Below are 14,224 nucleotides of genomic sequence, written 5' to 3'. Positions count from 1 at the left end.
TGGAAACGAATCGCCCAGGAAACAGACGAACAGTGCGCCGAACGACTGGCTAAATGCCGCCGTGAATATGCCGCCGCGAGACAGGCACGTTTAACGTCCGGTGCCTTGACCCCTAGCAGCAGCGACAGCAGCCGGAGGAGAGACCCGAGTTCTGCTTCACTGAAGATTGCCCGTGATATGAACGATGGAATGCAACCAAGAGACTTCAGCGGCGGGCTCAAGAAACCGAAGAACAACGTGCCGTTAGCCTAGAGAATAGGCGTAAGAGTGACACGACCCCTTCACTCCTTGGATAGCCTTGGTGCTGAAATCAAACATGGACCTACAGGTCATACTGGACGTTTATGCCTGTGCTTCACACGTTGTGCAATATGTGAACAAGGCCAACCGGGGAGTTTCACACTTGCTTTCGCTACATATATCCTGGCATAGCTGAGCTGAGCCACTGCCATTTTTTTCTTTAGTTGATCTGTTTCAGAGCGTATCGCGCGTTGTATTGGGAACCAGGATATGAATATAAAGCGATTTTTTTTCGCCGCTCCTGAAGATAGCTTTAGCGAGCTTCACCACTAGACACGCGAGCAATTAGGAGAAGCCAACTTTTTTGTGGCCTTGGGTCGCGCTGCAGAGATGGGCAAAGGAGAATGTGGCTCTGAACGTGGGAAAAAGCTGGCACGAGTTGTTGAGAAACAGAAGGCACTGAAAAAATTGAGTGCAGTAGAGAAAAAAAAAGGCCATGCGGCCGTAGGGCAGGGCAGTACGAAACCTGGAGCAGCAGTGGCATGGTGGTGACGGTGGCCGCTGCCACTTGGGAGACTGCGTTCGACTGATAAGAGACCGAAGGCTCATATATGCTCGATCATGTCGTATGTGTTTCTGAAGTGCTGCCTCTCAAATGATACCGATGTATCCGTTGCTTCCGTATTGTTCCATGGTGTCTCCGATTTTTCTGAGCCCTCGGCTATAGCTGGCTTGAACATGCTGAGATCGCATTATATTCGTAATATTTCTTCTTATTTTTTTTATTATCTTGAGGCCTCAAACTGCCCCCCTCACGTTATATTCATTGTTGCATTATATATGTGCAAATACGGTAGTTTACATTGTTTTGGAAGCACTAAGATTTGATTTGGACAAAGAGGGACAGAAATCCTTTGTCCATGTCAAATTTTTTCACTCTCGAAATGACTTATATACACCAACCAGCCCAATCCATTAACCTGCATACGGTAGTTCATTTTACCGTTCACGTACGCGTGGTGGGGGTGGACCCGAAATCAAAGGCTACAATTAAGCAGCTTGAGAGTGTTTGGGGCCTTTCAAACAAAAAATACCCCACAAGGCTTACCCTAACAAAATATGTTCGGGTAAGCTGATCTGGACACTGAATAGCTATCGCAAGGCGCATGATATTGTCGAATCTCGATAATTCGAACTCAGAGGGGGCTGAACGTTTGTTTGAATCTACCAGAATTCACACTAAAGCAGCCCAATTGGAATGAGGAACTGATGCACTACGATTAGCTGGCAAATGCATTGGATATGCATTCACTCACACTGCACCTACTCACACGTATGCAGTCACTCAGCACTGATGAATCCATAGTGGCCCCCGAGGCTTGCTGGCATCATGTCTATGCCACTAAGGAGCTGTTTTTTCATGGCAGCCCAAAGTCACAGGTCCCCCGCCACGACAGGGGCGTGGGAAAAGAAAGCGGAGCATTGAGCACCATGGCAGACTCCCTCAGACTTGCTAAGACTGTGACAGGGCAACATGCGTTACCCACACTGGGCAGCATAAGCAGCTCATGCTGATGACACATGGTCACGGGTGATGCCAACAAGCTGTGCATCAGCAATGCCGCGATAACCGTCATGCATTCAAAGCTAGTCATACGACCGATTATTGTTGCTATTGGCATATGGCCACTCTCTGCAGAGTAGACAAGTTGGTTGCGTGGCCTGTTCGAATAAGCTGCGGCATTATCGGGCGCTCTCTCAGGGAAGCAGACATGAGTTTGATGGGGCCGTACTCTCAGTCTGAATGAAGTGGAAGTTTAAATTAATGAGATTTCACTGCGGAATAAAAGTTAATCTCACCCAAAGCAACAAAAGCAGTTGTTGTGGGTGTTACCTGACACTACCCCTGGCATTTAGCGCTGCACCTTACGGCTGCCTTCATCAATCGTCGCTTGTCATAGGTCACATCCCGAATGTACGGAGTGAGCAGACTATTACAGTATGACATTTGAACATTGGTGGGATAGTAGTTTGGTTTGGTTTATGGGGGTTTAACGTCCCAAAGCGACCAAGGCTAAGAGAGACGCCGTAGTGAAGGGCTCCGGAAATTTCGACCACTTGGGGTTCTTTAACGTGCGCTGACATCGCACAGTACACGGTCCTCTAGAATTTCGCCTCCATCGAAATTCGACCGCCGCTGCCGGGATTGAACCCGCATCTTTCAGGTCAGCAGCCGAGCGCCATAACCACTGAACCACCGCAGCGGCTAAATGTATATAAAAGTTTCAGTTTGGCGTGCTGACCTGAAAGACCCGGGTTCGATCCTGGCCGCGGCGGCCGAATTTTGATGGAGGCGAAATTCTAGAGGCCTGTGTACTGTGCGATGTCAGCGCACGTTAAACAACCCGAGGTGGTCGAAATTTCCGGAGCCCTTCACTACGGCGTTCCTCATAGCCCGAGTCGCTTTGGAACGTTAAATCCGCATAAACCAAATCAAACCGAAACCTCTATATTAGACCTAGCCCCCCCCACCCCATATAAACCTGGCCATTAGTGCTATTGTGCAAAATAGAACAGGATTAATTTTTTGCGTATAAAGCAACATAAAGCTTGCCAGATTTTCACATATGCTTGAGAGAAATTTTACTTGGTCTAAATTTACTGCAGTTATGCAGAACTTAGAGGTCGTAAACCGAAGCGATTGATCAACCTCACAGAGGACTTTAGTCCTGCATATTTTCTGACTTCACTACGAAGCACTACGTATTGCAATAGAAATTTTTGGCAGCTGACAGGCTCCTGCGCTTTCCTATTTTCTAAACTATCTAAACGGTCTCGTAACTCCATCTGGTATGAACTGTCGCGCACGCATTCCGTAGTTCGTCTCTCCACCCACAGGCGGCGCAGCGATCTCGCGGCTTTGGATTTTAGAGCAGACGGCGTGTCGTGTCGTTTCTTGTGGCGAATTACTCAATTGTAATGGTTAACGTGCTCTCGATTGTCGCGTTGAACCCGGGCATCGCGGGTCCGTGCATGCGCAGTCGCTATCAGTGCGCCGAGGCGGCCGGGCGCACTACCGAGTTTTTCCGCGATTTCCCGCCCTTTTCTTTTTTTTTGTTAAAGGGGGGGGGGGGGACGCGCGCGAAAGACATTCCCACAAGAGGGAGTCTTTAGAAATTGCGCTTCGACGTCAATCGCTGTGCTCTGCATGGTTCTGTCCGCGGAACTTTTACCTATCTCAAAGGGCAAATAAGATTAGCCTTAATACTACATTTCTACTCTCGGCCATCGGTGATATATGAATTAGCATATAATCCACTTTCGACAATTCCAACAACCCAATGGGCACTGGAGCTTCAGTGGACGTCCACAGGACGTCTCAGACGTCCTCAGGATGTCCAAGGGAGTTTCAGTGCCCATTGGGAAGGAGACTGGACTTGTGTTCGAATTATTCGGAGTTGGAAGTAAGGGGAGTCGCTTCGTGCTGACGGGGACCAAACGTGAGTTCGAATAAACCGGATGTTCAAATTAAGCGAGTTCTCGTTTTCGAAAGTCCGCTGCATATATGCATCGCTTAATTCGTCCTCGCGTACGCTGCTCTCTAGTTTCCTTTTTTTTTTAAATTGTCAACTCAGTAGCTTTGCGGAACACCCCTGCATTCGGAAACCGCTGCTGTTGACGTGCGCTTATATTTCGAGTCCAATTGCAACGGTGATAATGGTCACGAGCGTGATTATAGTGCGCAGAACATTTGAACAGCAACAACGTGCCGCTCCCTTCGACTCCGCGGCGTCCCTGATCGAATAAATAGCTGAACAGGCGCGGAAACAGCTCGCGGCGGCTGTTCGTGATGGACTCAGCTCGTCCGTTATACGCTGCATTAATCATATCGCTCCTGACAAGACAACGCAACGAATAATTTATCCGCGCTGGCCGCGTGTGTGCACACACTTCCGCCTTTCATATCCTGTTCCCTTATCGACCATTTGGAAGGTGCGATTTCGTTACCGACGTAAAAGGCGCGAGATTTTAATCGGTTTTACCGTATACTCTGTTCACAAACGCTCATGCAGTGCCGCACGTGAAACAATCTTTGACCTTTTGTGAAGGCGGTCGGGGACAGCCCAGTTGGGAATTTATCGAACAGGCTTTCAGAGAGTACGTATAGGGGTGGCGCAAAGGACAAGTCTTCGCAATACCTGGAGCCGCCTTAGCGTATGGTCTATAAGTATATGGTGACGGCGTCTTTCTCGATCTTCTTCGAGTCGTGTCGCGTGCGCGTGTAGCTCCCGTTTCTCTGTCCTCCCGGTGGGTGGCGCCTGCAGCGAAAGGGCATCAGCGTGCGACCTTCGGGGAGGGGAGGGGGGGCACCAGACGTCAAGGCGTCCGGGGAAACGCCTAGCGCCTCGATCGATCCTTTCCCTGCATACTGTACACGCGTCGCCCGCGCGGATGATACGCGTGTGTCACCGGTCGGACCGCGTGCGCTTCGGCTCGGGGCCCGCTTGTTATTATATATACGATCACTTTTAGCGACAGCACGGAATGCATTAGGTGGAGTGAATCTGTTCACTCCGCCTAATAATACTGTGTGCATTGTTCGTGCCAGACACTCGCAGTCTCGCGTACTGAATGGGCACTGAAACTCCCTTGGATGTCCCATGAACGTCCTGGACGTCCATGGGACATCCAGGGGAGTTTCACCCTGGCGACGGTGGGCCGTTCGGCCGTCACGGATGGAATGCAGCGGAGAAAAGTGCTCTCCGCGCTGATTGAGCGCGCGGACTCGAACCTTCGGCCTGTGTTCTTGGACGTCCATGGGACATCCAGGGGAGTTTCACACTGGCGACGGTGGGTCGTCCGGCCGTCACGGATGGAATGCAGCGGAGAAAAGTGCTCTCCGCGCTGATTGAGCGCGGGGACTCGAACCTTCGGCCTGTCTTCTCAATTCCAGGGGCCGAATGAGTCAGGGGACCATACCGAAGCCAAGATGCCCGTATACAGAAACTTTCAACCAATTTGTTTATGGTTTATTGGGGTTTAACGTCCCAAAGCGACTCAGTCTATGAGGGACGCCGTAGCGAAGGCCTTCGTAAATTCCGAACACCCGGGGTTCTTTAACGTACACTGACATCGCACAGTAAACGGGCCTCTGGAATTTCGCCTCCATCGAAATTGGACCGCCGCGGCCGGGATCGAACCCATGTCGTTCGGGTCAGCAGCCGAGCGCCATATATCCACTGAGCCACCGCGGCCGCTTTTTTAGCCAGTTTGAAAAGAATTTTACTGGGGAAGAAAGTTCAAGTTTCTAAAAAAATACTAACGTCCTAGAATTGATGCGTTTGTCAGAAATCTGATCTAAGTGCAAGCAGTTGGGGACTTGGGGGGGGGGGGGGGGAGGCGACCGCCGCCTCTCCCCCCCCCTCCCTATTTCCCTAGCTGTTCCTGGGTCCCTGTGTTAGCATCTGTAGTAAGCCTGAAAGCTGTTGCTATAGATTGGTACTGGTTGAGTGGAAACCGCAGGAGGCGATAACTACAGCGGCGACACGCAGCGCGATGGCTTCGCGCGATGTGCTTGCAGCCGCGGATCCCTTATCACTCATCGCGTCGATAAGGTTCTGGGTGTATAGGCCCAGCTAGTATTCAAGTACACCATAGTTCTCGGTTTGCAGAAAATTTTCGCCCGTCGCCCGGAAGCAGCTCGCGAGACTAGCCAATAGCAGAAGGCTTTGCTGATACGTAACTTCCGATCTATAGCTATTTCGGCTGCGTAAGTTTGATTTTCTAGCGCGCTGTTTCAGCGAAGAAGCTGCCGAAGTAATAAGGGAGTAATTACTCACTGGCATCCACCTACGCGCAGCCATACGGCTACAAATGAGTGATTATTCCCTTATTACAAACCTATACTCCACCTTGGGGGATTCCTCCAACCATTGGACCAAAGCTGCCGAAGCTCGCTTCGTTCGAGCCGTGCATCGGAACAGTGCGTATAGGGTAGTGGAACAAGACTGCATACACGCTCCTTACTAGCCCATGCAGGACTACAAAATGGCGCCTGCGCCCTTAGAAATTCAATAAAAGAGGGATTCCCTTCGCCGTTTTTATCCTGCTTTGTGCTGCCTAGTCGTAAAAGTGGGGCGCAGTCATATATACCTCCCTGATAACGCGAGGTGAGTGAACGTGGAAGCAGCAGCAACCAAGCAACACAGAAGACGCGTGCCGCTGTATCGCCAAGTCTCGTCGCATCCTGCCAGCGGCAGAGGTCGTCGCCATCATACTTCGCGTCGGTTCGAAGAGGAAAACACCAGCGCGTATGTCGTTTGTGTCTCGTCTGCGTCTTTGTTTCCTTGCCGCTGTGCGTATCGAAGTTGATCAGTAGTATCGTACAGGCAGTCTGTGCAACGTCTGCGTTATCCTTTTTTTGTGCAACTAGGGGCTTGCGTTAATAAAAGCTAGCGTTACTGGAGCAGCGCGCGTTGGGGGACGGCAGAAGTGCTGCGACGTTCGCAGCGGAACAGACGACGTTGATAAGTGCGCAGTGGATGACAGCACAGTGCGAGCCGCGTTCGTTTGTGTCGCCACGCCCCGCTTAACTCGACTATGTTTGTCGTTGTCGTTGTTGCAGCCTTAATTCTTTTCTTGCGAGGAATCGCGGATCTTTTGTCGTTCATCCGGACATACAGTGCGAAAAAGTGCAAATACGAAACTATGTGGTATCGAAAAACGCGGCTACCCGTGGTGCCGAGGTGAATGAGAACGCAAAAAGGATAAAAACTTGGATGAAAACAGTGCTGATATGCTAAGCTGCTTCTGATTCTCTGGTATTGCGCATTGTTTCTAAATAGATCAGTCATAACCTCTCCACTTATTATTATTATTATTATTATTATTATTATTATTATTACCGTCGATCCTCGTTATGACGAAACGGTTTATCACGAAGCAGTGGATATAACGAAGGAATGACGATTCCCCTTGTAGCTCTGTCAACACGGTCTATAACGAAGCTACGGCTATAACCAAGTAATCGCGGGGACCCTTCAACAATAAAACAGTGCTGATATGCTAAGCTGCTTCTGATTCTTTGGTATTGCGCATTCTTCCTATATAGATCAGTCATAATCTCTCCACATTATTATTATTATTATTATTACCGTAGATCCTCGTTATAACGAAACGGTTTATCACGAAGCAATGGATATAACGAAGGAATGAAGCCCTTGGAAGCTCTGTCAACACGGTCTATAACGAAGCCACGGCTATAACGAAGTGATCGCGGGGACCCTTCAACATCGTAATAACGATGTTCAACTGTAATATTTGATGATTGCATGTGGCTTATCGGAGCCCGAGCGACACAGGTAATTGGCCCAATATTGGAAAGAGATGGCCTCACACTGGTCAGTTGTAGGACCAGCATTCGCCAATATATATCCAATATTGGGCCGATTACATGTGCTGCCTGAAAGCGCCATTGCCAGTCGGCCGGCCCCGGCTGGCCAAAGGTGAACAGCATGAACCCTCTTCCAACACCACTTCCCCTTTGTTATGTGATATCCTCGCTCTCTGCCCCGGGCTCCATCCACTCCTCATTCGTACCGAAGAGCCATACGCACAGGTGCTAAATTCCGGCCGAGACAAACAACACGCGTGGTCACGTGGTGTCTCCTTTCACCCTTCACGTGGTCGGCATTCCGCGCTGTGCGTTTCGCACGATCCCTCTTCCCGGGCCGCGCGAACAATCGCAGCGCGCGCGTTTATTTTTCTACTTTTTTAACGGAGTGTCGATTTCGCTGAGGTGCCCGATGGCGCGCACCTCCGAACGCGGCGGCGGCAGCGCTCGGTCCTCCGAAGCGCGCCTTCGGGCCACGTATTTATAGACGCTTGTCGCGGTGCGCGCGTTCCTGGCAGCAGCTATGCGCGCGACCGACTCAGCCTCGCCTTCTTCCACACTTCCCGGTGGAGAGTCGCTGTTCCCGCGATGCGCGCGGACTTTGGCCCCGATGCAGCTCCACAACAACAACGACGCTGCGTGCGGTGGAAGAGCGTGGATGATTCTGGAGAGGATGTCGAGAATAGAAGGAGAAAAATGAAAGCGGGGGATCGGGAGATGTGCGCGCGATTGATTCTGTTTTAGAGTGATCGAGCTGATGCTGAAGGGCTGTTCTTGTCTCTTGTACCGCTGTATACGTGTGCGTCAGTTTTTGGAAGGTGCGTGAAGCAGCCTGTGCTACACACCGGTCCGGGTGCCAGCCAGCTGGCTAATTGGTAAGACGCGCGCTGATCTGAGACCGATGTAATATATATATATATATATATATATATATATATATATATATATATATATATATATATATATATATATATATATATATATATACCCGTCTTTACTGTGGTGTGACGGCCTATGTGCCCCTTGCAAAGAGTGCCCCGCGGCTCCCATTTGATTGTCTCCAGGGGTCATGTGAAAAAAAAGTTAATAGAAATATCAAGTGAGGCAATTTAGTTTTCTCGTTTAAATTTCCTGCCCCCCCCCCCCCTCGTCGGGCAATTCTTTTTTTTCATTTTAAGGCTTAACGCTTAAGCTGAGTTGCCCATGGTGCCGTACCCATATGGGATTGACAGGTTGAACAGTATCGGCATGTCGCCCCGTTCTCCGGCCTACACCATGGAAAGCAGTCCGTGGCCCACCGTAATGCCACCTCTGACGCCACATGCAAGCCTTCTGTGTACGGAAAGGCCTTATACCCCTGTCACACGGGCACTCTAAAGGCACTTTGAACTAATGCTCCTTTACGCTCCCAAAGGAGCACTACTTCAAGGGAGTTCGTCCGTGCTACACGGTCGCGGAACGACCTTCGCAAGAACTTTTTAGCGCCCTCATCGGCGAAAAGCGTTATTTAAATTGCAAACCTCACTGCACATATAAATACATAAATGTCACATTTTTTTAGTAAATTAGTTTTATAACCGTATTACGTTAAAGCTAGAGTCACTAAATAAAGACTTAGAGTACCGTCACTGCAGCACGGCGGTAAGCAGGGGCGGCCATTTTGTTGTTTATCATTGTTGCCAGATTGCCGCTTCGGCGACCTCGCCGCTAACTTTGGCCCGGCCATTTTGTAAACAACGCTGTTAGCCACCCTGCGCTGCGGCGGGGATCGTAGCCGTACGGCATGGAAAGCGGAAAGCGCATGAAGCGTTTTCCATCATTCTGCGAGTTGAAACAGCCAACAACGCAGCAAAACGGCATCCTCGTATGCTCTTGTGCAGCTGAAATGCTGCGAGGCGCGGAATCCCTGGTCACTGAGTCGGTCACCGGCAGCACTCGCAGCACTAGGACTACCACAGTTGCCCGACTGAAAACGCATAAGCCACAAAATGGCAGCCCCCATGAACCGTCGCAGTGTAAACAAATATCACGTGATGCAAACTGACCAATGATCGTGGCGGCGGCACAGAACAATAAGAGAAAAGAGTGCCGGTACTCTAAGTCTTTATTTAGTGACTCTAGTTAAAGCAATGCAATTTTAACTGCAATAATGACATGATTTTCCAAGTACAGAGCATAACATCACAGTGCTGGCCACACTGAGCCCAAATGGCTCGTATATCTGGAACGAGAGTATGGCGTGGTGAGACTGCCACAAAACAAATGATCTTATATTTTAAAACACCACTAATCTTATGAAGTGAATTTATAAAATGAAAATTTAACGTTTCTTTTCTCAATTTATTTGTGCTGTTAACTCGCTGGGAGAGAGAGTACTCCCTTGAAGCCTCAAAGGACGAACTCGAGCTGCCTTGTTTCGAAGCTCCTTTGAGCTAGGTGTCCTTTGGCGCGTCCGTGTGGCAGCGCGCGTTCGTCCTTAGAGTAATGGAGCATTAGTTCAAAGTACCTTTACAGTGTCCGTGTGACAGGGGTATTAGACAGCTTGTATCAGCGTGATCGCCCGCCTTGTATACTGCCGAGGTTCCTATAGCCATGGCTTAAGCAGAAGCCATATTATAGATGGCGTTACAGTCGGCATCCCGTCTGCATCTGTGTCGTCCATGTCTTTTTTTTTGCGCCGCGTTTTCAAAAAACTGTTACCTACTAGCCCAAACTAAGCTACCATGCTGCATCAAGTGTATGGCATGCGGCACATGGCTCAAGAGTGCAGGCTGCACGAACTAAAGAATCCCTGTTTTCGCATATGCTCCCTTGCGATCTGTTGGCAAGTGAGAGTGAATGAACCGCAGACGTTCAATATTTTAATCCTTGAAACCTGATATCGCAGTAAGCATTTAAGTGAACTTCTTGGGAGCCTCGACAACGCGTCCCAGTACACCTATCCTGTCGACTGCGCCAGTTAATACACGTGGCTTTCCGATGTACCGCTGTCAAGCCGTGCACTTTTATTATAGTTTACTTCGTCGGTGGATGCTAAGCGCAGCAAGCCGCGCTTTGTGATGGGCTCATTATTTTCCTACAGCAGCGATGGAACCTTGAGGCCACTTGCGCGGTTCAATCACTTCTGCCGCCGATAATACGTCGTGCAGCAGTCATCACGGAACTGACAGAGAGTGTTGTATTGAAAGAAAGAAAGAACAAAAAAGTCGCAGCAGATTTCGGGGGATTCGTTGTTACGGGACCGAAACACAGCTGTCTCGGAGCGACTTTGTTTCTTTTTAGGGCGTGTGGCGGTGAGCCGACGCGCGTTCTTAGTGCCCGTGGTATCGATCGAGGTGTCCCTACGCTCATGCCGAGGCACAACGCGAGATCCCCCCCCCCCCCCCCCCCCCCGGTGTGGCCGCTGGTCCCGTTGGCCGAACCGTCTCTGTTGCGCAGCGGAAGGAAAGGGCATAAAAAAAATAAAAAGTCCTTAGAGGCGACGCCCGTTTCGGACTTCCTGGCACCGAGCGCATAGACCTTTGCGAAACATCTTGTCAGGTGCAAGGCGGGCACTTTCTTTCTTTCCTTCTTTCTTTCCTTCTTTCTTTCTTTCTTTCTTTCTTTCTTTCTTTCTTTCCTTCTTCTTTCCTTTTCCCCCTTCTTTCTTCATTTCGTCTTTTCTTTCTTTCCTTATTTCTTTTTCTTCCCTTCTTGCTTTCGTTGTTTCTCTTCTTTCTTTTTCTTCTTTCTTCCTTTCGTTCTTTCTTTCTCTCTTTTTTTCCTTCGTTTTTTCTTTCTTTTGTTGTTTCTTTCCTTCCTTCTTCTTTCCCCTTCTTTCTTCCTTTCGTCTTTTCTTTCTTTCTTTCCTTATTTCTTTTTCTTCCCTTCTTGCTTTCGTTGTTTCTCTTCTTTCTTTTTCTTCTTTCTTCCTTTCGTTCTTTCTTTCTCTCTTTTTTTCCTTCGTTTTTTCTTTCTTTTGTTGTTTCTTTCCTTCCTTCTTCTTTCCCCTTCTTTCTTCCTTTCGTCTTTTCTTTCTTTCTTTCCTTATTTCTTTTTCTTCCCTTCTTGCTTTCGTTGTTTCTCTTCTTTCTTTTTCTTCTTTCTTCCTTTCGTTCTTTCTTTCTCTCTTTTTTTCCTTCGTTTTTTCTTTCTTTTGTTGTTTCTTTCCTTCCTTCTTCTTTCCCCTTCTTTCTTCCTTTCGTCTTTCTTTCTTTCTTTCCTTATTTCTTTTTCTTCCCTTCTTGCTTTCGTTGTTTCTCTTCTTTCTTTTTCTTCTTTCTTCCTTTCGTTCTTTCTTTCTCTCTTTTTTTCCTTCGTTTTTTCTTTCTTTTGTTGTTTCTTTCCTTCCTTCTTCTTTCCCCTTCTTTCTTCCTTTCGTCTTTTCTTTCTTTCTTTCCTTATTTCTTTTTCTTCCCTTCTTGCTTTCGTTGTTTCTCTTCTTTCTTTTTCTTCTTTCTTCCTTTCGTTCTTTCTTTCTCTCTTTTTTTCCTTCGTTTTTTCTTTCTTTTGTTGTTTCTTTCCTTCCTTCTTCTTTCCCCTTCTTTCTTCCTTTCGTCTTTTCTTTCTTTCTTTCCTTATTTCTTTTTCTTCCCTTCTTGCTTTCGTTGTTTCTCTTCTTTCTTTTTCTTCTTTCTTCCTTTCGTTCTTTCTTTCTCTCTTTTTTTCCTTCGTTTTTTCTTTCTTTTGTTGTTTCTTTCCTTCCTTCTTCTTTCCCCTTCTTTCTTCCTTTCGTCTTTTCTTTCTTTCTTTCCTTATTTCTTTTTCTTCCCTTCTTGCTTTCGTTGTTTCTCTTCTTTCTTTTTCTTCTTTCTTCCTTTCGTTCTTTCTTTCTCTCTTTTTTTCCTTCGTTTTTTCTTTCTTTTGTTGTTTCTTTCCTTCCTTCTTCTTTCCCCTTCTTTCTTCCTTTCGTCTTTTCTTTCTTTCTTTCCTTATTTCTTTTTCTTCCCTTCTTGCTTTCGTTGTTTCTCTTCTTTCTTTTTCTTCTTTCTTCCTTTCGTTCTTTCTTTCTCTCTTTTTTTCCTTCGTTTTTTCTTTCTTTTGTTGTTTCTTTCCTTCCTTCTTCTTTCCCCTTCTTTCTTCCTTTCGTCTTTTCTTTCTTTCCTTATTTCTTTTTCTTCCCTTCTTGCTTTCGTTGTTTCTCTTCTTTCTTTTTCTTCTTTCTTCCTTTCGTTCTTTCTTTCTCTCTTTCTTTCCTTCGTTTTTTCTTTCTTTCGTTGTTTTTTTCCTTCCTTCTTCTTTTCTTTTCCCCCTTCTTCCTTCCTTTAGCCTTTTCTTTCTTTCTTCCTTATTTCTTTTTCTTCTCTTCTTCTTTGCGCTGTTTCTCTTCCTGCTTTCTTCTTCTTTCTTCCTTTCGTTCTTTCTTTTTCCTTCCGTTTTCTTTTTCTTTCCTTCGCTCTTTCGTTTTTCCTTCTTTATTTATTTCCTTGTTTCTTTCTTTTCTCTCCTTTTTCTCTTTCTGTCCTTCCTTCTCTTACGTTGCCTTGGCGTGTGTGAGCACGGTGTTTTGCAGTCTAAGATCCTCACTTTTGATCGTCTGCGGAAGTTTCGTCTGGCGCATTATGCACACACGCACTTACGCGTCTTGTAGCGCTGCGCGACTGTTCTAAGAATTCGCGTTTCCGAATTTGGTGTAGATCGAATAATTGGCCGGCGCAATTAGGCGTTGTAGACAGTAGGCAGCGACTGCATATATAGTTCGCCTTGGAACGGCCGCAATTATTGCGCGCTTTTTTTTTTCTTGTTTCGCGCTTCTTGCGACAGTTTTGTGTCGTAAGTCTGACATCTTCGGCAGTCTCGGAGGCCGTGGTTTCGCAAGGCTCGTTGTTCAACAGAGCGGCGGGGGCGTGGCCCGCGGTCCGGTCGTCTCAGGGCTTCAACCGCGAGCTTTGTGCTTTGTGCCATCTGGCGACGATTTAATGGACTTGTGAGCAGGCGTTCTTGCCTTCTTAACGTTTCGTCATCGAACTTTTTAACCTCGCGCGAAGGACGCTTTATTTGGGCCGAATACAATGACTGCAATGGCGTACATTATATACGCCTCTCTAAATCTGCACCCATACCCCGCGACGTGCAGCGTATCCACCGCACAGCTGATTTCGAATCGAATTGAGTTAAATTTTTCAGGGTGCTGAAAATATACACGTATAATGCGAACGTTGCCTGGATTCCCAGCACGTGAAGACCTGGGGACCGTGCGAGTCGGTTATCGCGCCGAAGTTTTCATTTTCCTTAATCTGCACAAGGGCGGGGCGCAGCTGCGCCAATTGCATCATTTTTATCCAAATGCGAATAGCTGCGCCATGCTTCGCCAAAAGCAATAAATTGCGCCAAGCTCCGCCAGAGACTACGTGGGTCCGATACGATTTTTTGCTCATTATAACACAAATTTATATTCGGGATTTTTAATAGTTAGCGAATAACGATTCTCATTCAGTTCGATCCGCACCGCACTTTAATTTTGGAAACACGCTAAGGCGCCCGTGTGCTGTGCGATGTCAGTGCACGTTAAAGATCCCCAGGTGGTCGAAATTATTCCGGAGCCCTCCACTACGTCACCTCTTCTTCCTTTCTTCTTTCACTCCCTCCTTTATCCCTTCCCTTACGGCGCGG

The 14,224-nt window shown here is 47.7% G+C and overlaps 1 protein-coding gene across 1 annotated transcript in view; it reads left to right on the top strand.

The window, feature by feature from the left end:
- Positions 1–14,224, top strand: part of LOC144134475 (uncharacterized) — a 377,143-nt gene that overhangs the window by 214,150 nt on the left and 148,769 nt on the right. The window lies entirely within an intron of this gene.

The sequence above is a fragment of the Amblyomma americanum genome, chromosome 5, assembly GCF_052857255.1.
Source record: "Amblyomma americanum isolate KBUSLIRL-KWMA chromosome 5, ASM5285725v1, whole genome shotgun sequence".
NCBI lineage: Eukaryota > Metazoa > Arthropoda > Arachnida > Ixodida > Ixodidae > Amblyomma > Amblyomma americanum.
Note: the sequence above shows the minus strand (reverse complement) of the source record. Positions and strands in the feature narration are given on the sequence as shown.